Genomic DNA, 25,516 nt, shown 5'->3' on the forward strand with positions numbered 1-25,516 from the left:
CGTGGATCCTGATTGGCTGAAAAAGAGCGCAAAACAAACTTTTGAAACGCGACTTTGGCGCGTAAGTCGCCGACCTCGTGGCCGACCTCATCCTAGGGTCGGGTTTCGTTTCATGAAACCCGACTTTGCCAAAAGTCGGCGACTTTTGAATTTTTTCGACCCGTTTCGCTCAACTCTAGTCTTTAGTGCCGCAGGTGGTGTACTAACAGACCGTCGCACGCGACTATCCTCCGATAACATTGACCGGCTTACTTTTCTGAAAATGAACAAGGCCTGGATCTCGCCGGAATTTGCCAGTCCTCTTCCAGAATAAATAATTGGTTGGCAACAGTATCCAGGTCTGCTGTTGTGTTCATGTTTCTGCCACCTGAACTGTAATCCCTGGGCTCCAACACCACCAGTTGCTGCTCAGAAGTGCCGTCTGCACAGAGAAAAACACACGCTCCAGTGTTAGTGGGGTTCAGTAACGCCAGCTGCTCCCCTGCTGTGTGTCCGGCAATGTCTCCTGCTCCCTCCACATTCACATTACATCAGATTTTACACTTGCTCCAAGTAGGCCTCAGCCTACTCCATGATTGATCCTGGGCTCCAACACCGCCAGTTGCCAGTATTTTTGTTTTTTACATATCATGAAATCTAAATTCTGATGGAGCTTTTTAAGGACGTCAAAAACAACAAATTTTTCAAGTGGAACCGCTTCAGGAAAAACTCCTTTTTTGGGGAGGTTTTTATTATCCAGTATAGTGTGTGTATATATATATATATTATAATATGAAATGTTTTTTTTCAGCTGTTTTACTTGATGTGTAAAATTCGGAGTGGATTCCAGAAGATATTCGCCTCAGAGAGGTGACATGTAGCCGAAGAGGAAGAAAATGCTCAAAAACAAGATTTGAACAGCAGGGTGGCTTAACATTGATGGGTAAGCTCTGACCCAGTACAGTGATGGAGAGCGGTCTGCTTTTATTGTTTTTTATTCTTCACATATGAGAAAGGAAACAGACGTGAGACTGAGACCTCAGAACAGTTTGTAGATCTTCTTAGAGCCTTGCAGTATGATGTACCGCCACAAGGTGGCACCCATGAGCTGTGATAGGTTTCTGCTGCCTGTGGCTGACGTCAATGCAGGGAGGCCGGGCGTCGTGGCTCCGTGTGATGACGTCATCATCCTGGGTCTCTGTGCACATGTGCGGGGCACCAGCTGAGCCTCAGTGACAGCTACTGCCACTCCAGAGTGGAGATCATGCTGCAGCCCCTCAAAGCGGCGCTCCACAGCAGTGTGCACAAAAGCTGCTGCAGAGCGTTCTCCGTGTCTGCACGTTCCTACAACTCTGGGCGCAAGGTAAAACCCCGCTATAACGCGAGCCGCCCTCATCTCGCCCCTTGCTATCGGTTCCTTTAACCTGTTCACGTCTGCACACATCTGTGTCATGCCCTGGCTGTATCTGTGCTGTTCCCCTGTGCAGTATACGGTGGAGGATGGCGCTGCGGCTGGCGTATTAGGGCGCTCCGACTGCCGGCAGCTTTTTTTTTTTGCCCTCTTGATCTGACTGATCAAACTCAACCGTGGGTCTGTTATAAAAACACGAAAAACCTCTCGGCTGCCCCCCGACCATAGGTAATAATGGCAACAGAATTTATTTCCCATGGCTCATAAATGGCTGAGAATTGGATCCAATACACTGGTTACATTTTTGGCTCCCCGGATTTGCTGCTAGCGCCATGTTCTGAAGCCGTGTGCATGGCCCACCGCACCTTCCACCATTTGTTACCTCTGTGATATAGATGTTTCCTTTCCCTCCCAGAAGCCGTGGTGGTGGGGGAGCATGAAGAAGCCTCGGAGTGGTATGGGGGCCATTATGGCGCCATATTACACATCGAGGAGCCGTACTGCGGCCTCAGCTATTTCCATCTTTCTGCTTTAGGGCCTTGTTCTCGGTGTATATGATAAGAATGAGGATGAAAGTCTCCCCCTGAGCCGGGCCGCAGACAGGTTCGACAATGCTGTTTCAGGAAAACTGCGACTTCAGCTGACAAGGTAGAAATCCAATGTTATCCGTGTATAACGCAGACTGTTCCCACCCCATCGCCCCCATAGTAATCCATGGTCTTCCTTTACAGGTCCGGGCCTGCACTGAAGAAGGGGAAGACGCGAGTGTTTTATGGTTTGCATGAGGCACGTTCTCATTATTACTATGTGATGTGTAATTATCTGGTAATATAGCGGGAAAGATGAATGAGTATTATGAGGGTCCCGCTGTTTTGTGTATAAAGCCTTTATGCAGCCCTATGTGTCGCCATGGCTACACCCTGTCCTATAGTTGTGTATTACCCCTGTCCATCTGCTGCCATTTTTTGTATATAGGTCAGGGGAAGGATGGGGTGTAGACAGCACTTATATGTGGGTTTACATTCTGCCGTATCATTACTATGTCAGGGTTGAGCAGGGTGGATTTGATTTAAATCTAACTGATTTAAATCACGATTTAAATCACTAGTCAGTAAGGCTTGATTTAAATCAGTGATTTAAATCAAAGTTTCTACCTAAACTAGTTCTTGCTACTTTAACATGCAAGTAGATGAAGATTTTTAGAATCACTTTTTATATTACTTTTTTCTCCCCAGTTTAATGGGTTAATCATTCATATTTGGACACCACTGTTCTGTTGTACTTAGGAAGGAGAAAAATAATCCTGACCTTAATAACAATTTAAATAGATTTATTCAACTGAAACAATAACAACATTACAGCATAAGTTATTTGCTTACACAAACATCCATGTTTGTTAACTAATTTGGCTAAACAAAATATATATATATTTTAAGAAACTTAGACTGTCAGCCCAGCTGACACATGAAAAACTTAAATACTACTGTCCCTGCTGTCCTCTGTAGCTCACTTGTCGTCATCTTCATCATCATCTTCTTCTTTGTTCCTATTCATAATCTGGAAAAGAAAAACAAGCTTTCCTGCTTTATTGGGTCCCAACTGATTTCTCAATTTAGAATGAATGAGTCCAAAGGAAGAGAATATTCTTTCAACGCCTGCAGAAGAAGCTACTGCTGTTAAAAGTGAAATCATTACTTGAACAGTCTCTAAATCCAAGCGCTTAAGTGACTTCCACCAGTTTACTGGTGTGACCTTCCTTAAAATATCTTCAGCAAACATATATTTCTTGAATGGTTCCCCCTTAGCTTTGAAGTTTATTATAGTTGGCATTAAAGATGGATGATTGCTGGATACCCATGTCATAGCTAACTCCTCTTCCTCAGCACTTAGGTTTTGACCCTGATATTGGATATTGACAATATTTGCCAAAAAATGAGCTGGAGTCAGTGCTTGTCCCATTCGTTTGTTTACTGCTTGTAATTTAATTCTGTCCATGTGTAGTTCTGTTTTTAAGTGTTCACTCAGTTCCTTCCAAATTTCAACAGCATCCGCAATAAAACAGCTATTTTTCTGTATTTTGTTTAAAGCTTGAGAGATGGGTTTCAGGAAGCTCAGCATATGTTCAACATTTCTCTTAAGCCCAATGTTGAGGATTTTGGCCGTGACAGTGCCATCTATTTTATCTCGATTTTCTTCACAAAGTGTCATCAGAATAGGCCAGTTTTTGATATACTGCTCAAAACAGTCCACCACAGAGTTCCATCTAACATCTTGTGGGAGCGTTAGCTTGGTTCCACCCATCCTTTTCAGAGCTGCTGCAGCAAAATGATTATTACGGAAGTATTTAGCAATTTCAACAACATTAGCCTTTATTTCTGGAACACTTAAGTCTTTGGCTAAGAGGTGCAGCAAATGAGCACTGCAGCCATATGTTATTAGCAGCTTTGTATTCCCTCCCTGCTCTTCTAAATCTCTTCTCATCTTGGATACGTTTGCAGCATTGTCAGTGACCAAACTGCGTACTAGACATTTGAATTTTTGTTCACATGTCGTTATAGCTTTTACTGCCACTTCGTGTAAGTATTCTGCTGTGTGTGCATTTCCTGACTTATCAGTTGTTTGTGCAAGGAAGACTTTACCTTCTTCTGTTGTTATACAAGCACATACAATAGGATCATTGTGGACATTACTCCACCCATCAATACTTAGGTTAACAATTTTACCCTCCAGAGCTGTTGCACATTGCTCCATTTCTCTGTCATGCACTTGATCCAGCAGTTTCCCTGCAACATCAGCTCTGCTGGGTGGACTGTATCCTGGTCTCAGTGACTGAACCATATTAATGAAATGTGGGTTCTCAGTCAGACGGAAAGAAGAGTTCGTTGCATAAATAAACTGGGCAATTTTTTCATCAATCAACTCTTTTTCTAATCTGCTAGTTCTTATCACAAACCTATCTATGGTGGTTCCAGGAGGTAAAGGTTTTGTCTTCCTTTTGGGTGATGGTGATATGTGGCTGTGGGTGTCTGATGATGCTGCTGCTAATGAAGCACTATCCTGGATGGATAACTCTGAAACTGTAGAACAGGATGATGGTGATCTTGGAGGTGGATAGTTTCCAGAATCCATGAATTCCCCTAAACAAAAAAAGTCAATGCTGTTATTTTATTGTTTATACAATTTCTGCTTATTGTACACAACACATCACTGCCCCTGCCCCAAAAGGAATATTTGTTTTTCTTCATAACTGTACCAAATGACAGTAACATGCAGTAATAATAAGAAATATAATTTTTCTCACACATGACAGTTCAGTCTTTAGAAATAGGATTCAATAAAAATGTTTACCAACCTGAAGATCCTGTCTGTTCAGAAGTGTTTCTTTGGTCATCTTCATCACCGCACTTCTCATGATGTTGCCTCATTCGCGCCACCAGGCCTTGCATCTCTTTGTTGCATCGTTTGCATTTTGCACGCATGCCTGCCTTACCGATTAAAATATTCCCAAACTGGGTCTCTTTTACGGCCTGCTGCCATTATAAGGAAAGAATGTAATAAACCTCAGATCGTACACACAAACAGTGGCTATGCTGCAGTATTGTGCTCAAAGTTTCACTTTCATTTTCTTGTCTGCTTGCCCTTCCTCCTCCTCACACTTAGATTCACATTCTTCTTGTGTTGTGCAGATCTATTCCACTCCAAACAATCAGAAACATATTGTCTAACTTCTTGGACTTGGCACTGAAGGGGTTGATTCTGTATTCATAGGTTTGTAGAACAATAGGATTAAGGTCTTTTTCTCAACTCTGTTCATGTTGTAACATTTTTGCCGTGAAGAAGAGGCTGGGACCTCTGCGGAGTCAAATTCAGTTTTGAGAACTGCGTAAGTAAAGCGAGCGTCTGTGATAATATAGGAGAGAAACTGCCCACTAATCCTACAGAAACCTCTGGAAGAGCATGGCATTGTGAATGTTACACATATACAGCCTTTATTCTACTGAGTTAAACAATTCAGCTTTATCTCATGATGGAAGAACCTTTGGATGGTAAAATATTTTCCTCAAAAAGCAGTTTATTGAAAAAAATCCGATTTAAATAAAAAAAAATCCGATTTTTTTTTTTATTTTTTTTTTAAAAAAACATTGATTTTTATCCACCCTGGGGTTGAGTAACTTATCCCAAGCGGTGACATGAGACTGGCTGAGTAGGGCCGAACCAATAGACTAAAACTAATTCTGTTCAGTGTTAATATATTTTTGTTAATTTTATCATTTAATATTGAGCAGAATTAAGTATGTCTGGCTGTTACTGCTATTACATGTTAGGATTGGGATTACTGTAAGGTTTACGCTTATCAGTAACCACTAATCAAAACCATATACATCACTGTTTTCTATTATCATACATATCCGATTCAGCTTTTGTGCCATGATCAATAGCAACCCCCCGACGCTCAGTATGATGTGCCCCTCGCCACCATGCCCAACGCTCAGTATGATGTGCCCCTCGCCACCATGCCCAACGCTCAGTATGATGTGCCCCTCGCCACCATGCCCAACGCTCAGTATGATGTGCCCATCGCCACCATGCCCAACGCTCAGTATGATGTGCCCCTCGCCACCATGCCCAACGCTCAGTATGATGTGCCCCTCGCCACCATGCCCAACACTCAGTATGATGTGCCCCTCGCCACCATGCCCAACGCTCAGTATGATGTGCCCCTCGCCACCATGCCCAACGCTCAGTATGATGTGCCCCTCGCCACCATGCCCAACGCTCAGTATGATGTGCCCCTCGCCACCATGCCCGACGCTCAGTATGATGTGCCCCTCGCCACCATGCCCGACGCTCAGTATGATGTGCCCCTCGCCACCATGCCCGACGCTCAGTATGATGTGCCCCTCACCAACACGCTCAGTATGATGTGCCCCTCACCAACACGCTCAGTATGATGTGCCCCTCACCAACACGCTCAGTATGATGTGCCCCTCACCAACACGCTCAGTATGATGTGCCCCTCGCCACCATGCCCAACACGCTCAGTATGATGTGCCCCTCGCCACCATGCCCCTCTCCAACACGCACAGTATGATGTGCCCCTCACAGCTCTCCCCGACGCAGAGCATATGGGACCCCACAGCCCTTCCCCCCACAAGCAGTTTGATGGCCTCACACAGCATGATGGAGCCCTCCCTCCCACAGCATGGGGGATCCCACAAACCTTTTCAACACACAGCGAGAGGGACCCTAAAGCACTGTCCTCCAAACACCGTGTGATGGCTTCCTCATAGTACAGCATGATGGATCCCCCAACCCTCCCCCACACAAAGTATGATGCCTCCCAGACTTCCCTCACTCACAAGTGAATGACTACTCGCCTCGCCTTGTTTCTCCGATGTGCTTTGCTGTAAGTACTGAGGCTCAGTAACAGACATCTAGTAATGTCATCTTGCCCGCTGCGCTGTCTCATTCTGACTGGTGGAGGAGGGAGCTGACTCTTGCCTGTTCGACCGTTGTGTTCAGCAGTATCTACACTCTGAGGATGCAGATAGTGTTATACTGTACTTGTGATGCTATGCCATACCAGGCCCCTCACCCTGCCACCCCCAACTCCTGGGCGGTACTCCGCTGATTCCATGCCTTTGGCTGTTCCAGTCCACACGAAACCGCCAAAGGGCTGCATGTGACCCACAGGCCGGCCACAGTTTGTCCTAAGTGAACACTATGGCGGTGTCCTGACCACATTTTATCTCGGCATTTGATGGGTCTGACCTATTTCTACGTACAATTGTACCCATGAGCTGTGAACAGAATTTCACCCCGTCATTAACAGGTCTCTTTCAATGGCAGGATTTCCACAGTGTGGTGACGGTGGGGTTGGGGAAGCAGTCGCCAGGTGTCCACCAGCAGGAGCTCTGGAATGAAAGCAAGGAGAACATTAGGGCTGCGGTATCAGGTAACTTAGTGTGACCGGTCGTGGCTGTGGTTACCGCTGACCTTTGTATTTTTGGCAGTGATTCTCTTAATACTTCAGTAGTGAACTAAAAGGAAAATGTACATCAGCTTATTAGTTAAAGGGAATGGCTAGACTTAGTCTTGTCACATTCTTGACACGTTTTTTTTTTTTTGGAAGTGCATTGAGCAGCAAGGTGGTGTGCTGGTAAAAGGGGGGGGGGGGAAATCTTTTAAATCTTCTGCCTGAGCGAGTGTGAACGAGCAGAGTGTGACCTGAGCGTATGTGCGAACTGTGGTAAGTGTGTGACTTGAGATTCAGTGAAGAGGTGTTTGGAAAACCTATAACAAATACCTGTGTGAGTTGCTGAATTGTAGGTTGCTGAGTGCTTTCTACCTGTCCCAATTTTTGGGGGGCTTGGGGGCTTGTTTAACCTATTTTTTTTTTCTCTCTCTAATCTTTAATCTCTTATTTTACTATCTGTGTTTTTAAGGGTTAACTATATTGAATTTAAATCTTGAGGTGTAACTATATTCACAAGGGGTTAATTAAGAGTGGGAGTTCATACAGTAATTAAGGGTTTATAAGGGGCAGCTGGTTGGGGCTTAACTCCTTTTGGAAGTGCATTGAGCAGCAAGGTGGTGTGCTGGTAAAAGGGGGGAAAAAAAAAAATTCTTTTAAATCTTCTGCCTGAGCGAGTGTGAACGAGCTGAGTGTGACATGAGCGTAAGTGCGAACTGTGGTAAGTGTGTGACTTGAGATTCAGTGACTTTGGATTCAGGGAGTTTCCAAGGGAGGTATTACTGAATTGCTGTTATATTTTATTAATACTTTTTATTTATTTTTGCTTATCGTATTGTCTTTTGCAATCCCCATTAGGATGTGCTCCACTATTGCCAATGCCATCCAGTGCACGTCTTGCCGCATGTATGAAATCCTTGAACAGCCGGTCGAGGGTGCATACTGCTGTGCGAGATGTGAGCACGTTGTGCATTTGGAAGCCCAGATTCTGGATCTAAATGTGCAGCTGGCAACACTGAGATCCATAGACAATATGGAAAGGAGTCTTCTGCTCACTGAGCAGACGCTCAATGGGATAGATGAGGGGGGATGCTAGGTTGGAGCTGCAGGACAATGAAGCAGCTAGCTGGGTGACAGTTAGAAGGCGGGGTAGAGGGAAGAGCACCAGGGAGGCTAGTCCTGATCTGGCACACCCCAATAAGTTTGCTAAGTTGGCAGATGAGGGGAGTGTTAGTGCAGGAGTAGCACTGCTGCAGCAAGGCATGTCCTCTGAAAGCCGGAGGAGTGTCTGCTCCAGTAAGGGGGGAAATAGGAGAGCAGGGCAGGCCAGACAGGTTCTGGTAGTGGGAGACTCAATTATTAGGGGAACAGATAGGGCAATCTGTCACAAAGACAGGGATCGTCGAACGGTGTGCTGCCTACCTGGCGCTCGAGTCCGACACATCGCTGATCGGGTTGACAGATTACTGGGAGGGGCTGGTGAGGATCCAGCGGTCATGGTGCACATTGGCACAAATGACAAAGTTAGAGGTAGGTGGAAGGTCCTTAAAGATGATTTCAGGGAATTAGGCTGTAAGCTTAAAGCAAGGACCTCCAAGGTGGTATTTTCGGAAATACTTCCTGTACCACGTGCCACACCAGAGAGGCAACGGGAGATTAGGGAGGTTAATAAGTGGCTCAGGAATTGGTGTAGGAAGGAGGGGTTTGGGTTCCTGCAGAACTGGGCCGACTTCTCCGTTGGCTACAGGTTCTATGCTAGGGACGGGCTGCACCTCAATGGGGAGGGTGCAGCTGTGCTGGGGGAGAAAATGGCTAGAAGGTTGGAGGAGTGTTTAAACTATGGACGGGGGTGGAGGGTATTCCTTTTATAGGAGGGGAAGACAGTGCAGATAGAGACCTGGGCACAAATAATGAAATTGGGGGTGGGGGTGGCATGGGGGGTGGGGTTAGAACAGTTAATAATTTAAGAGAGAATAGAGGTACATAGAGATACATAAAGTGCATGTATACTAATGCCAGAAGCCTCGCCAACAAGATGGAGGAATTGGAGTTAATGTTGTTGGAGCATAATTATGACATGGTGGGGATATCTGAGACATGGCTGGATGAGAGCCATGACTGGGCGGTTAATGTACAGGGCTATAGTCTGTTCAGAAATGACCGTACTAATAAACGAGGGGGAGGCGTGTGTTTATATGTAAAATCATCCTTAAAACCCATCCTGCGTGATAATATATATGAATCTAATGAAAATGTAGAGTCCCTGTGGGTAGAGATAAGGGGAGGGGGGAAAAATAATAAATTACTGATAGGGGTTTGTTATAAGTCTCCAAAAATAATGGAAGCAACAGAGAATATCCTCATAAAGCAAATAGATGAAGCTGCGACTCAAGGAGAAGTCATTATTATGGGGGACTTCAACTACCCTGAAATACATTGGGGAACCGAAACCTGCAGTTCCAGCAAAGGGAATAGGTGTCTGATAACTATGAGAGACAATTACCTTTCACAACTGGTTCAGGACCCAACAAGAGGGGGGGCACTGCTAGACCTAATATTAACCAACAGGCCAGACCGCATATCAAATGTAAGGGTTGGGGGTCACTTGGGTAATAGTGATCACAAATTAATAAGTTTTCATGTATCCTTTAATAAGATGTGTAGTAGAGGGGTTACAAGGACACTAAACTTCAGGAAGGCAAATTTCCAACGGATGAGAGATGATCTTGGTGCAATTAACTGGGACGATATCCTGAGACATAAAAATACACCAAGAAAATGGGAGACGTTTATTAGCATCCTGAATAGGACCTGTGCACAATATATACCGTATGGGAATAAATATGCGAGAAATAGGAGGAAACCGCTATGGCTAAATAGAGCTGTAAGGGGCGCAATAAGAGATAAAAATAAAGCATTTAAAGAATTAAAGCAAATAGGTAGTGATAAGGCATTAAATAAATACAGAAGATTAAAAAAATTCTGTAAAAAGCAAATCAAAACAGCAAAGATTGAGACAGAGAGACTCATTGCCAGAGAAAGTATAAATAATCCCAAAATATTCTTTAACTACATAAATAGTAAGAAGCTAAAAAATGATAGTGTTGGTCCCCTTAAAAATAGTCTGGGTGAAATGGTGGATGAGGATGAGGAAAAAGCCAATATGCTAAATAACTTTTTTTCGACAGTGTTTACACAAGAAAATCCCATGACGGATAACATGATCAGGGATAAAAATTCTACATTAAATGTCACCTGCTTAACCCAGCAGGAAGTACGGCGGCGTCTAAAAATCACTAAAATTGACAAATCCCCGGGCCCGGATGGGATACACCCCCGAGTACTGCAGGAATTAAGCACAGTCATAGACAGACCATTATTTTTAATCTTTAAAGATTCCATAATAACAGGGTCTGTACCACAGGACTGGCGTATAGCAAATGTGGTGCCAATATTCAAAAAGGGGACAAAAACTGAACTTGGAAATTATAGGCCAGTAAGTTTAACCTCAACTGTGGGTAAAATCCTGGAGGGTTTTCTAAGAGATACTATACTGGAGTATCTGGAGAAGAATAAACTTATGACCCAATATCAACATGGGTTTACAAGGGACCGTTCCTGTCAGACTAATCTGATAAGCTGTTATGAAGAGGTAAGTTCCGGACTGGACCAAGGGAATGCAGTGGACGTGGTGTACATGGACTTTTCAAAAGCTTTTGATACGGTGCCACACAAAAGGTTGATACATAAAATGAGAACAATGGGGATAGGGGAAAATATGTGTAGGTGGGTTAAGAGCTGGCTCAGGGATAGGAAACAAAGGGTGGTTATTAATGGAGCACACTCGGACTGGGTCACGGTTAGCAGTGGGGTACCACAGGGGTCAGTTTTGGGCCCGCTTCTTTTTAACATATTTATTAATGACCTTGTAAGGGGCATATAGAGTAGAATTTCAATATTTGCAGATGACACTAAACTCTGCAGGGTAATCAATACAGAGGAGGACAATTTTATATTACAGGAGGATTTATGTAAACTAGAAGCTTGGGCTGATAAATGGCAAATGAGCTTTAATGGGGATAAATGTAAGGTCATGCACTTGGGTAGAACGAACAAGATGTATAATTATGTGCTTAATTGTAAAACACTGGGTAAAACAGTCACTGAAAAAGACCTGGGTGTATGGGTGGACGACAAACTCACATTTAGTGGCCAGTGTCAGGCAGCTGCTGCAAAGGCAAATAAAATAATGGGATGCATTAAAAGAGGCATAGATGCTCATGAGGAGAACATAATTGTACCTCTATATAAGTCACTAGTGCGACCACACTTAGAATACTGTGTACAATTCTGGTCTCCGGTGTATAAGAAAGACATAGCTGAACTGGAGCGGGTGCAGAGAAGAGCGACCAAGGTTATTAGGGAACTGGGGGGTCTGCAATACCAAGACAGGTTATTACACTTGGGGTTATTTAGTTTGGAGAATCGAAGGCTTAGGGGTGATCTTATTACAATGTATAAATATATGCGGGGACAATACTAAGACCTTTCTAATGATCTTTTTACTCTTAGACCTGTGACGGGGACAAGGGGGCATCCTCTACGTCTGGAGGAAAGAAGGTTTAAGCATACTCACAGACGCGGATTCTTTACTGTACGAGCAGTGAGACTGTGGAACTCTCTGCCATATGATGTTGTAATGAGTGATTCCCTACTAAAATTTAAGAGGGGACTGGATGCCTTTCTTGAAAAGTATAATATTACAGGGTATATACACTAGTTTCCTTAGTGTTGCGTTGATCCAGGGAGCTAGTCTGATTGCCGTATGTGGAGTCGGGAAGGAATTTTTTTCCCCAATATGAAGCTCACTGTTTGCCACATGGGGTTTTTTTGCCTTCCTCTGGATCAACATGTTAGGGCAAGTTAGGATAGGATATGGGTTGAACTAGATGGACTTAAAGTCTCCCTTCAACCTTAATTACTATGTTACATCTGACACCCAGCAAATATTCTGCTTGGTCCTCCTTTTCTAATTAAGGGCTATTCACCTTTTGGGAACTTTTTTTTCCCCTCTCACGTGAAAATATCTGGGGCTAAAAAATCATTTTGAAATAGGTTTCATTAAAAGTTTTTCACCCTTTGACTTCTGAAGCCTCGGAGTTGCACGGCCTATTGCTTGCAGCCGGATGAGTTAACTGAGAATCTATCAGTGAGCTTGGTCTGAATGAATTCTTTGAAAATTCTTGGAGAACAGGAGAAGTCCCAGAAGACTGGAGAAGAGCAAATGTTGTTCCTATCTTCAAAAAGGGGAAGAAGGTGGACCCAGGCAACTATAGGCCGGTGAGTCTGACTGCTATACCAGGAAAGATCTTTGAACAAATTATTAAACAACATGTATGTCAGTACCTGGAAAAGAATGAAGTGATTAAACAGAGTCAGCATGGGTTTGTAACTAATAAGTCATGTCAGACTAACTTAATTTCCTTCTATGATGGAATCACTGATTGGGTGGATCAAGGAAATGCTGTAGATATAGTATATCTTGACTTCAGCAAAGCATTTGACAAAGTATCTCATACAATCCTTATTGAAAAAATGACTAAGTATGGAATGGACAAGGCAACTGTTAGGTGGATTCATAACTGGCTTAGTGATCGGACCCAAAGAGTGGTCGTAAATGGCTGCACATCCAGTTGGAAGAATGTCTCAAGTGGGGTACCACAGGGCTCTGTCCTGGGTCCTGTATTGTTCAACATCTTTATCAACGATTTAGATGAAGGAATTGAGGGTAAACTGATTAAATTTGCTGATGACACAAAGCTAGGAGGGATAGGTAATACTAGAGAAGAGAGAGAGGATTCAAAAAGATATAAATAAACTGGAGCAGTGGGCAGCAACTAACAGAATGGTTTTTAACAGGGAAAAATGCAAAGTACTACATCTGGGCAATAAAAATGAAAAAAGCATATACAGAATGGGAGGAATAGGGCTAAGCAACAGCACATGTGAAAAAGACTTGGGTATACTAATGATCACAGACTGAATATGAGTCAACAGTGTGATGCAGCAGCAAAAAAGGCAAATGCAATTCTAGGATGTATTAACAGAAGCATACAGTCTAGATCACGTGAAGTCATTATTGCCCTCTACTCCTCTTTGGTCAGACCTCATCTGGAATATTGTGTCCAGTTTTGGGCACCACATTTTAAAAAAGACATCAACAAACTGGAGCAAGTTCAGAAAAGAGCAACCAGAATGGTGACCGGTCTGCAAACCCTGTCTTATGAGGAAAGGTTGCAGGATTTGGGAATGTTTAGTTTGCAAAAGAGAAGACGGAGAGGAGACTTAATAGCTGTCTACAAATATCTCAAGGGCTGTCACATTGTAGAAGGATCAACTTTATCCTCATTTGCACAAGGAAAGACTAGAAGCAATGGGATGAAACTGAATGGGAGGAGACACAGATTAGATATTAGAAAAAACTTTTTGACAGAGTGATCAATGAGTGGAACAGGCTGCCACGAGAAGTGCTGAGTTCTCCTACAATGGAAGTCTTCAAACAGAGGCTGGACAGACATCTGACTGGGATGATTTAGCGAATCCTGCTTTGAGCAGGGGGTTGGACCAGATGGCCCAGGAGGTCCCTTCCAACGCTACGAATCTATGATTCTATGAATTCGTAACTTTTCTGAGTTTCACTCATCTGATCTATAACCACAGACCACATCGAAATGTGAGAAAACCTAAGAGCCTGGAAAAGCTAAACTGTGCACAATGTTTAATTAAAAAAACGCAATGTAAAAAATTATATTTTCTGCTCCAAATACATGTTTCTAAGCAAAAAAAAAAAAATCCTATATCTGTTGCCGGTGTATGCAGCCAGAATTGACTATTGTTGATGCTGTAAATGGACCCATTTCTCATCCTGCTGCTTTATTTTTCTGTGTTATTGTGATTAATTATGGCAAATAACTACAAATGTGAATAAAACCCCATTACACATTACTCTAAGGCTAATTTCACATTAGGCTACTTTCACACATCAGGTTTTCGGCGTCAGGCGCGATCCGGCGTTGTGCCGGAGCGCCTGATCCGGCAAATATTTCATAAAACCGGATGTGACGGATCCGTTTTTCTGCCGGATCCGTCTTGTTCTTGACAGACAAAACCGGATCCGTCTCATCCGGTTCATCCGTTTTTCGACGGATTACGCCGGATCCGGTTTTTAAAAACACCCCTTGTGGCCTTCCGAACGGGATTGGCTACTGGAAAACTATATATAGCGTGTTCCTACAGCCCTTCTTTGACAGGTTGTAGAGGAGAAAGTGCAGGTTGGAGAGAAAAGCAAGTTACTGGCGAAGATGGATGTTGTCATTGGAAATATTTTGAAGAATTTGGCGGATTTTATAGCGGAGGCGAATCGTTTGAGGGTGATTGTTCTGGAGAAGGAGAGAGCGAGACAGCAGCGCATCAGGCATCGTAGACGACGTTTGTGGATCCACCCCATCACAGCCAAGAGAATGACGCGTGGGGTCTATTCTACACTATGCATGGACCTTCGACGAAACCCGGATAAATTTTTTGGATATGTTCGGATGAAAATGGAGAATTTTGATTACTTGGTGGAGCGCATTGCACACCTCATAAGAAAAGCAGACACCTATTGCCGCTTCTCTGTTTCACCCGCAGAGCGTCTGATGGTGACTTTAAGGTAAGCCACATTTATTGGATGTGATCGCATCAGAGCACACTTTCACTGCAAACTTGTTGGTGGTAGTTTGTATCTCCAAGTGTTATAGCTGAGTTTTGGTATGTAATGCTGTGATTTAAAACGAATTGATTGTTTTTTAATTCTCCACAGATTTCTTGCAACTGGAGAATCCCTTTCGTCACTGCATTTCCAGTACAGACTCGGGATTTCCACCATATCTGGAATAGTGAAGTACACATGCCGTGCACTCTGGGACTCCTTAGCTGAAGAGTTTTTACCAGAGCCAACAACAGAGAGGTGGATTGAAATTTCAGAAAAGTTTCAACAGATATGTCAGTTTCCCAACTGCTTGGGCGCTGTGGACGGGAAACATATCCGCATTGTAAAGCCAGCCGGATCGGGATCGGAATATTTCAATTACAAGAAATATTTTTCAATTGTCCTCATGGCCATCGCTGACGCGGAATACAAATTTATTGCTGTTGATATTGGGGCCTATGGCCGCTCCAATGACTCTCAAGTTTTCAAACTGTCTGCCATGGGGCGTAAACTGTATGGAAACACCTTCCAGTTCCCACCCCCTAGACCGCTGCCGCAAACATCTGGTCCACCTATGCCATTTGTCTGTGTAAGGGATGAAGCCTTCCAGCTGTAAGAACACCTTTTGAAACCGTACGGTAGCAGAGGATTGTCAAGAACAAAACGCATTTTTAATTACCGCCTCACAAGAGCAAGAAGAATGGTTGAATGTACCTTTGGTATTCTGACAGCCAAATGGCGGGTCCTATTGACTGCGATCAACCTCAAGACAGAAACTGTGGACGAGGTGATCAAAGCGTGCGTGGTACTCCACAATTTTGTTATCTGCAAGGAACCCATTTCCATTGAGGACACCTCTGAAGAAACCACCTTGCAAGATTACCATGACATTACCACTAGAAGTTCTGTGACGGTTTCAGTAATGAGGGACAATTTTGCACTATACTTTATGTCCCCTCAAGGCAGAGTACACTGGCAGGATGACAGAGTGTGAAAGATTTGTGCCCTTAACCAAAATTGTGTACCTTCTGTACCAACAGTATATACCTTTGCCAACCAAAGTTGGCTATCTTGTCATGGTCTTACTATTTTTAGCTTTAGGCCACAGGTGTGTACCTGGTTGTGTTTTATGCAAAGTATTTCACCTTTTAACAAAAGTTGTGTACATTGTTAGGAAATCACCAACAATAAACACAACTTTTCATAGAATCATAGAATCATAGAATCGTAGAGTTGGAAGGGACCTCCTGGGCCATCTGGTCCAACCCCCTGCTCAAAGCAGGATTCGCTAAATCATCCCAGTCAGATGTCTGTCCAGCCTCTGTTTGAAGACTTCCATTGAAGGAGAACTCACAACTTCTCGTGGCAGCCTGTTCCACTCATTGATCACTCTAACTGTCAAAAAGTTTTTTCTAATATCTAATCTGTGTCTCCTCCCATTCAGTTTCATCCCATTGCTTCTAGTCTTTCCTTGTGCAAATGAGAATAAAGTTGATCCTTCTACAATGTGACAGCCCTTTAGATATTTGTAGACAGCTATTAAGTCTCCTCTCAGGCTTCTCTTTTGCAAACTAAACATTCCCAAATCCTGCAACCTTTCCTCATAACACAGGGTTTGCAGACCGGTCACCATTCTGGTCGCTCTTTTCTGAACTTGCTCCAGTTTGTTGATGTCTTTTTTAAAATGTGGTGCCCAAAACTGGACACAATATTCCAGATGAGGTCTGACCAAAGAGGAGTAGAGGGAAATAATGACTTCACGTGATCTAGACTGTATGCTTCTGTTAATACATCCTAGAATTGCATTTGCCTTTTTTGCTGCTGCATCACACTGTTGACTCATATTCAGTCTGTGATCTATTAGTATACCCAAGTCTTTTTCACATGTGCTGTCACTTAGCCCTATTCCTCCCATTCTATATATGCTTTTTTCATTTTTATTGCCCAGATGTAGTACTTTGCATTTCTCCCTGTTAAAAACCATTCTGTTAGTTGCTGCCCACTTCTCCAGTTTATTTAAATCTTTTTGAATCCTCTCTCTCTCTTCTCTAGTATTAGCTATCCCTCCTAGCTTTGTGTCATCAGCAAATTTAATCAGTTTACCCTCAATTCCTTCATCTAAATCGTTGATAAAGATGTTGAACAATACAGGACCCAGGACAGAGCCCTGTGGTACCCCACTTGAGACATTCTTCCAACTGGATGTGCAGCCATTTACGACCACTCTTTGGGTCCGATCACTAAGCCAGTTATGAATCCACCTAACAGTTGCCTTGTCCATTCCATACTTAGTCATTTTTTCAATAAGGATTGTATGAGAGACTTTGTCAAATGCTTTGCTGAAGTCAAGATATACTATATCTACAGCATTTCCTTGATCCACCCAATCAGTGATACCATCATAGAAGGAAATTAAGTTAGTCTGACATGACTTATTAGTTACAAACCCATGCTGACTCTGTTTAATCACTTCATTCTTATCCAGGTATTGACATACATGTTGTTTAATAATTTGTTCAAAGATCTTTCCTGGTATAGAAGTCAGACTCACCGGGCTATAGTTGCCTGGGTTCACCTTCTTCCCCTTTTTGAAGATAGGAACAACATTTGCTCTTCTCCAGTCTTCTGGCACTTCTCCTGTTCTCCAAGAATTTTCAAAGATTATGGAGAGGAGTTCAAAAATTTCTTCTGCTATCTCCTTCAGTACTCTGGGGTGTAATTCATCTGGACCTGGAGACTTGAATTCATTTAGGTTAGCTAAGTGTTTCCTCACTATCATTCTGTTTATAGATATCCTGGATTCTTCTATTCCCTTAATAGGACAGTGAATAACAGTTGGTGTTACATTTCCTTTCTGAGAGAAAACAGATGCAAAATAGGAATTTAAAAGTTCAGCCTTCTCAACATCCTGTCTTACCATTTCATCATTTTCATCCTGTAAAAATCCTATAGCATCTTTGACTTTTCTTTTACTTTTGACATATCCCCAAAATCCTTTATTATTGCTTTTGACATCTCTTGCAAGCCTCAATTCATTGTCAGCTTTAAATAATCTGATTTGTGCCCTGCAGGTTCTGCAGACAGCATTATATTCTTCTTTAGATATGCCTCCCTCTTTCCATTTTATAAACATTTTTTTCTTCCTTTTTAGCATGTGCTCAAGTTCTGTGTTCATCCATCCTGGTTTCCTTAAATGCTTCCTATTTTTCCCTCTTTTCGGAATTGTTAACAACTGTGCTTTGAGAATTTCATTTTTCAAGATTTCCCATCCTTCCTGGACATTTTTGTCTTTAAGGATATCCAGCCATTGGATCCCTCCAATTATCTTTCTGAATCCCTTAAAATCTGCCTTTCTGAAATCTAACCTTGACGTCTGAGTCTTCACAGGTCTTCCTCCTCTAGTTATCCAAAATTCTAAAATAGCATGGTCGCTACCTCCTAGGGTTCCAGCCACTTTTACCTCCTCAACCATTTCCTCCCTGTTTATAAGGATTAGATCCAAGGTAGCAGTTCCCCTTGTTTTCTCCCCTACCTTTTGGAAGATAAAGTTGTCAGCAAGAGAGGATAAGAATTTCCTTGACCTGTTAGTTTTGCCTGAGAGAGATTCCCAACAAATGTCTGGATAGTTGAAATCTCCCATGACAACTATGTCATATTTTTTGGAGAACTTGGCCATTTGATGCATAAAGAGTTCATCCATATCTTCAGCTTGCACAGGCGGCCTGTAGTAAATGCCTACAATGGTGTCCTTTCCATTGTTCTGTCCTTGTATTCTTACCCAAACAGTTTCCACAGAACTCCCAGTCTCTGAAGCTTCAATCTCTGTGCAGATATACGCGTTTCTAACATACAATGCAACACCCCCTCCTCGTTTATCAAGTCTGTTTCTTGCAAATAAGTTGTATCCTTCTAGTCTTGTATTCCAATCATGTGTATTGTCCCACCAAGTTTCAGTGATTCCAATGACATCATATTTCTTTTCCTGTGTTAGTAGTTCCAATTCTCCTTGTTTGTTGCCCATGCTTTGTGCATTAGTATAGAAACATTTTAGTTTGTGATTGGTTTCTCTTTCTCCAATATTTTTATTAATTATATTCTTTCGTCTTTGTTCTTCCTTTCCACTTCTAATAGCAGAGTTCTCAATAGCATTTGTCAGGTGTATGGCTTTTTCTGGTCTTTTGCTTCCCTTCCCATGTTGTTCTAGTTTAAAGCTCTCCTTACAAGTGTAGCAAGGCGACTTCCAAATACATGCTTTCCAGTCTTCGTAAGGTGCACCCCATCTCTAGCAAGTAGTCCATCGTATAAGTAGTTCACTCCGTGATCCAGAAATCCAAATCGTTGCTGACGGCACCATCGACGTAGCCAGTTGTTCACCTGCAGAATCTTATTCCACCTCCTTGTTCCATGGCCATCCACTGGGAGGATGGAAGAGAAGACCACCTGCGCTCCCAGTTCTTTCACTTTCTTGCCTAAGTCTTCAAAGTCTCTGCAGATGGTTTCCAGGTCGTTTCTTGCGGTGTCATTTGTCCCCACATGTAGTAGCAGGAATGGGAAGTCATCTGTAGGTCTGAAGATTCCTGATATCCTGTCAGACACATCTTTAATTTTTTTAAAGATTTTTAGGTGAAATACTTTGCTTCAAACACAACCAGGAACACAATTGTGGCAAAAAGCTAAAATTTACCCACAGTTATATACCTAGTTTTGAATACCTTTTTACCTTTTAAATACCCTGTATTTAACCTTTTTGGCCGCAGAAAGAAATGACAGACAACCAGTGTAAAATAATTTAACTTTTATTGAAAAATGTTTTTTTTAGTAAACTGTTTTTAAATTTTAATAAACTTTTTTAATAAAGCTTTGAAACCATAAAACTGGTCATTTTTATTAAAATACACATATTATAAATCTGTGTAGTGTGGGGTGGAAATACTGCTGGAGGGGCTGCGGGACACTTCGACACTGGGAGTGTGGAGAGAGGACTGGGATCGTGGTGGGGAAGGAACAGTTAGAGGTGAAGGTGTGGAAAAAGCTACAGAATGGGTGGACATGTGGGAGGCAGAAGAGGTGGTGGGCGGTGGAGTGGAGGATTGGGCAGGGACTGTAGGAGCAGATGATGTTGATGGCAAGTTGTATGGGGAAGGAGTTTGGTATGGGGCAGGTTGCTGGAAGTGGGGAGGTTGCTGGTACTGGGGAGGTTGCTGGTACTGGGGAGCTGGATGGTATGTAATAGGAGGGGGAGGATGGAAAGTGGCTGGAGGGGGTGCAGGTGGAGGAACTACTGGGGTGGGAGGAGGAGGTTGGGAGGTAACGTGCTGGAGAGCACCGTGGCATGAATGCATTACATGCATCTGCTGGGTAGGAGATAGCGTTTCCATGCGCTCCACAACAGACCTGAAAAAGGTGTGGTTTGGCGAAGATCTTGCTTCTGAATGCATGGTTTGCAGAAGTGTCTTCACCTCCAGAATGCTGGAGTTGATCTGCTGAAAGCCTGAGGAGATTTGCTCTGACAAGACTTTTAGACAGTTCTGGAAAGATTCATTCAGATGCAAGAACTCTGGCGCATAAGTCTTTTCCTGACCCCTCTGCCGCTGCCGCCCAGTACCCGCAGGTGTACTAGAGGTGGCAGGGGCAGAAGGGTGGGGTAAAGGGAAAGCGATCTCCTCACCAGCAGCTTCATGTAATGTAGGCGGCCACGATGCTCCTGTGCTGGTGGATGGGACAGAGGGGTCGAATGTGTTGGAAGGCTGTGAAGGTGCAGATGTACCGGGGCGGTCGAAGTGTCCCTCGGTGCCAGTCTCCTCAGGGATCTCCTCAGTAGGGTCCAACCGTGCAGGCTCCCGAGTGCTGCTCACCGTGCTGTGGAATAAAGAGAAAAAAAAACAATTAAAATAGTGACATGGTATGGCCCTGGCTGAAAAAAAATTGTTACATCTAAACATTTTTTTTTCACATGTGGTGTGTAATATTTACCTTCTGGTGACCATTGTATCCTGGAGGAACGACAGGGCTTGTGCGTACTTGTACTTGCTCCTGCGTCCTCCAGATCCACTCGGGGCCCGCATCTCTTTATTGAACTCCTTCTTGAAACGATCCCTCACAGACCGCCACCGCTTCACAATTCTGTCCCCTGAAACGAGAAAGGACAAAGTGGTTAGTATACAACATCAGTGTTTCCCAAACTCCAGTCCTCATGGTCCCCAGGGGTCATGTTTTCAGGATTTCCATAGTAAATAGAAATCCTGAACACATGATCCGTGGGGACCACGAGGACTGTTGTTCGGGAAACACTGGTTTACATCAAGCAACCGGTACTGTATATACTTACGCTCTTTAATCTGGGCCCGAGCATCGAGGTCCTCCCAGCGGTCCACAAGGAGCGAACAGATTTCCTCCCAGAGTCGTCGGGTAACGATCAGGTCAGCGTGGCGTCGGTCAGCCATATTCCAGAGCGGCTCCCTTTCTCTGACGAGATCGATGAGGTGGTCCACATCGAGTCCTCCATCCTCACCGTCAGAGTCGGGACCACTCTGTGAAGGCTGTTAAAGAAAAAGACAAAAATAACATAATTGGCCTCCACAAAAGAAATGAAATAAAAAGTGCAAAAAAAAAAAAGCAAAAATATTTATACTTACACGCTGGTGACCGCCGCGTTGCTGTCGCCGACGACCCTGGGAGGCACTGCGAGGACCTCTTGACCGAGCACCAGATTGGGAAGACTAGAGAAGAAAACAAAAAATGTTATTTCTTAGGATGTAGGCATTTGTTTGCTGTGTGTGGTCTGCAGAACATTGTTTTCTATGTGTTGTGTGTAGTGTGATGTTGTGTTTCTGCGTTTGATGCCAAAAACTTACCAATTGTGAGCCCACTCCAGGTGTCTGTCCACCCCTTCCTTCTTTTTCTGGGAGCTCCTCTTCAGCTTGTGATTCCTGTTTTGAAATAAAAAGCAATGAATACACATATATTCCAGAGATGATGGATTTTGGAAATAAAAACTTACCGTCAAACGCTGACGATGAGAGGGAGGGCTCCCAGAAGAAGATGTGCTGTCTTCCTGCTGGCCAGACTCCATGGCTGTGGGTGGTGTTGCTGCTGCCAGTGCTGCTGCTGCAACTCTTGGGCGGCTGTTGAATAAAGAGAAACAAAGGGCCAATGAATATCTTGATATTCCATGGCCCTAGTTTGGAGGAATGGGGGATTTGATAATTACCGTCTCTCATCTGCTGCTGGACTCCCCTCCTCAGCATGTTCCATTTGCTGCTCCATTTGGCGTGGTGGTGGTGCTGATGGTGCTGCTGCAGTGGTCTCCTGCCTTCTCCTGCGCCTGGTTGCTGTCTTGGGTGGCATGTTGGGTGTGGCTGAGGGTCCCACTGTCTTGCTTTTATACATGTGTCTTGTGGGCAGAGCTACTGAGCATGCTCAGACCAAAAAAAACGGATCCGGCTGTCGCCGAATCCGGCGCATTGCGGCGCTCATAGGCTTTCATTGTGTGAAAAAGCCGGACGCGCCGGATCCGGCGTGTCCGGCTTTTTCGCCGGAGACAAAAAACGTTACAGTAGCCGTTTTTCCAGACGCCGGATTGAGACACATTGCCAAATCCGGCGAAAACCGGATGAAACGCATGGCCATCCGGCGCGATCCGGCGCAAATGCAAGTCAATGGGGGGAAACCGGATCCGGCATTGCATTTCGCCGAATCCGGTTTTTGTCAAAAGCGCCGGATCGCGCCTGACAGCGAAAACCTGATGTGTGAAAGAGGCCTTAGTGTTTTTTTGTGCAGCGCATCGTGCCCAATACAAACGCATACAAAAAACGCATGATGTGTTTTTGCATGCGTTTGCGTTTTTTTTGCGCATTCGTTCTCTAGGGGTTAAAACCAGTTTCTACACATATTTACCCCAAAAACGCATGCGCACGAAAACACAGACGAACGCATGTCCATGCACACACCTGCATTCCCATAGACTGTAATGCGTTATTTTGTCACATTCTGTGCGCATGCGTGTTTTTACGCCTTTCAGCAGACCAAAAAATGCAACAGGTTGCGTCGGGCGCGCCTAGGCGCACACGGCGAAAAAACACGTGTGCACGAAAATGCGTATGAACGCGTGCAAACGCAAGACCATGCGCGCGCCATGTTAAACATAGGTAGGCATGCCCATGGACACGCACGTTGTGCTGCGCAAAAAATGCTAATGTAAAACCAGCCTAAAGTGGACTGACCCTGCCAATGTGTGAGAGGTCAGCAGTGAGTCCGTGTACGGGGGTCTATGACAGGTCAGACACCTGTTTAAAAGCATCAACCCTTTTGTTCTCCATGGAGATGAGCTGACGCTGGAGGAGTCCGACAGCGGCCCCCCCATAGAGAACACAGGAACACTCGGCCATGTAGTGAGGGGTCTGGTGCCTTAGCAGTCAGCCGGACATCTATTGCGTGTGGGGGCTTTACCTGCCCTGACTTCTGACTGTTTGTTGCTTTCCCACCCAGCGGGCTGTAGGCACATGCAGGATTTGGAGATTGCACATGTTGACGTTGACCCCTGCAGAGACGCTCAGGCCGCGGCAGAAGGGGCCGTTCTGGGGTTATATGAATATGATGAGCTTAAGGCCAAAAAGAAGAAAAAAGTCTCAACAATGCCGTATGGAAGGTAGAGTTTATTTTATTCCACTATATAGCGCCATTAATTCCGCAGCACTTTACAGACATCATCCATGTCCCCAATGGGGATCACAATCTAGATTCCATATCAGTCTGTCTTTGGAGTGTGGGAGGAAACCCACAAAAACACTGGGAGAACATGCAAGCTCCTTACAGATGTTATTGGCGGGATTCAACCCAGGACCCCAGTGCTGCAAAGCAAGTGTTACACACTGAGCCACAGAAACCTTTCCTGCAAAGGCTCAGTAAGCTCTTCACATCTACAGTGCCTTGCAAAAGTATTCGGCCCCCTGGAACTTTTCAACCTTTTCCCACATATCATGCTTCAAACATAAAGATATCAAATGTAAATTTTTGATGAAGAATCAACAACAAGTGGAACACAATTGTGAAGTTGAATGAAATTTATTGGTTATTTTGAATTTGTGGAAATTCAAAAACTGAAAAGTGGGGCGTGCAATATTATTCAGCCCCTTTACTTTCAGTGCAGCAAACTAACTCCAGAAGTTCATTGTGGATCTCTGAGTGATCCAATGTTGTCCTAAATGACTAATGATGATAAATATAATCCACCTGTGTGTAATCAAGTCTCCGTATAAATGCACCTGCTCTGTGATAGTCTCAGGGTTCTGTTTGAAGCACAGAGAGCATCATGAAGACCAAGGAACACAACAGGCAGGTCCGTGATACTGTTGTGGAGAAGTTTAAAGCCGGATTTGGATACAAAATGATTTTAAAAACTTTAAACATCCCAAGGAGCCCTGTGCAAGCGATCATATTGAAATGGAAGGAGTATCATACCACTGCAAATCTACCAAGACCCGACTGTCTCTCTAGACTTTCATCTCATACAAGGAGAAGACGGATCAGAGATGCAGCCAAGAGGCCCATGATCACTCTGGATGAACTGCAGAGATCTACAGCTGAGGTAGGACAGTCTGTCCATAGGACAACAGTCGTACACTGCATAAATCTGGCCTTTATGGAAGAGTAGCAAGAAAGCCATTTATCAAAGATATCCATAAAGTGTCATTTAAAGTTTGCAACAAGCCACCTGGGAGACACACCAAACATGTGGAAGAAGGTGCTCTGGTCAGATGAAACCAAAATCGAACTTTTTTGCAACAATGGCAAACGATATGTTTGGCGTAAAGGCAACACAGCTCATCACCCTGAACACACCATCCCCACTGCCAAACATAGTGGTGGCAGCATCATGGTTTGGGCCTGCTTTTCTTCAGCAGGGACAGGGAGGAAGGTTAAAATTGATGGGAAGATGGATGGAGCCAAACATAGGACCATTCTTGAAGAAAACCTGTTTGAGTCTGCAAAAGACCTTAGACTGGGATGGGAGATTTGTCTTCCAACAAGACAATGATCCCAAACATAAAGCAAAATCTACAATGGAATGGTTCACAAATAATCGTATCCAGGTGTTAGAATGGCCAAGTCACAGTCCAGACCTGAATCCAATCGAGAATCTGTGGAAAGAGCTGAAAACTGCTGTTCACAAACGATCTCCATCAAACCTCACTGAGCTCGAGCTGTTTGCCAAGGAAGAATGGGCAAGAATTTCAGTCTTTCGATGTACAAAACTGATAGAGACATACCCCAAGCGAGTTGCAGCTGTAATCGCAGCAAAAGGTGGCGCAACAAAGTGTTACATTAAAGGGGCCGAATAATATTGCACGCCCCACTTTTCAGTTTTTGAATTTCCACAAAAATTTAAAATAACCAATACATT

At 43.9% G+C, this 25,516-nt stretch overlaps 1 long non-coding RNA gene and 1 pseudogene across 1 annotated transcript; both read left to right on the forward strand.

Moving 5' to 3' along the window:
* Nucleotides 1–1,174: 1,174 nt before the first annotated feature.
* Nucleotides 1,175–5,264, forward strand: LOC141088517 (uncharacterized). The gene is made up of 3 exons (XR_012231966.1): nucleotides 1,175–1,342; nucleotides 1,926–2,038; nucleotides 2,122–5,264. It is a non-coding gene; the product is annotated as an uncharacterized lncRNA (long non-coding RNA).
* A 1,783-nt stretch (nucleotides 5,265–7,047) lies between these two features.
* The window catches only part of LOC141088516 (cytosol aminopeptidase-like), a 41,141-nt pseudogene continuing 22,672 nt past the window's right edge, over nucleotides 7,048–25,516 (forward strand).

This window comes from Dendrobates tinctorius, unplaced genomic scaffold (assembly GCF_039654945.1).
Source record: "Dendrobates tinctorius isolate UK_male_01 unplaced genomic scaffold, ASM3965494v1 ptg000039l, whole genome shotgun sequence".
Classification (NCBI taxonomy): domain Eukaryota; kingdom Metazoa; phylum Chordata; class Amphibia; order Anura; family Dendrobatidae; genus Dendrobates; species Dendrobates tinctorius.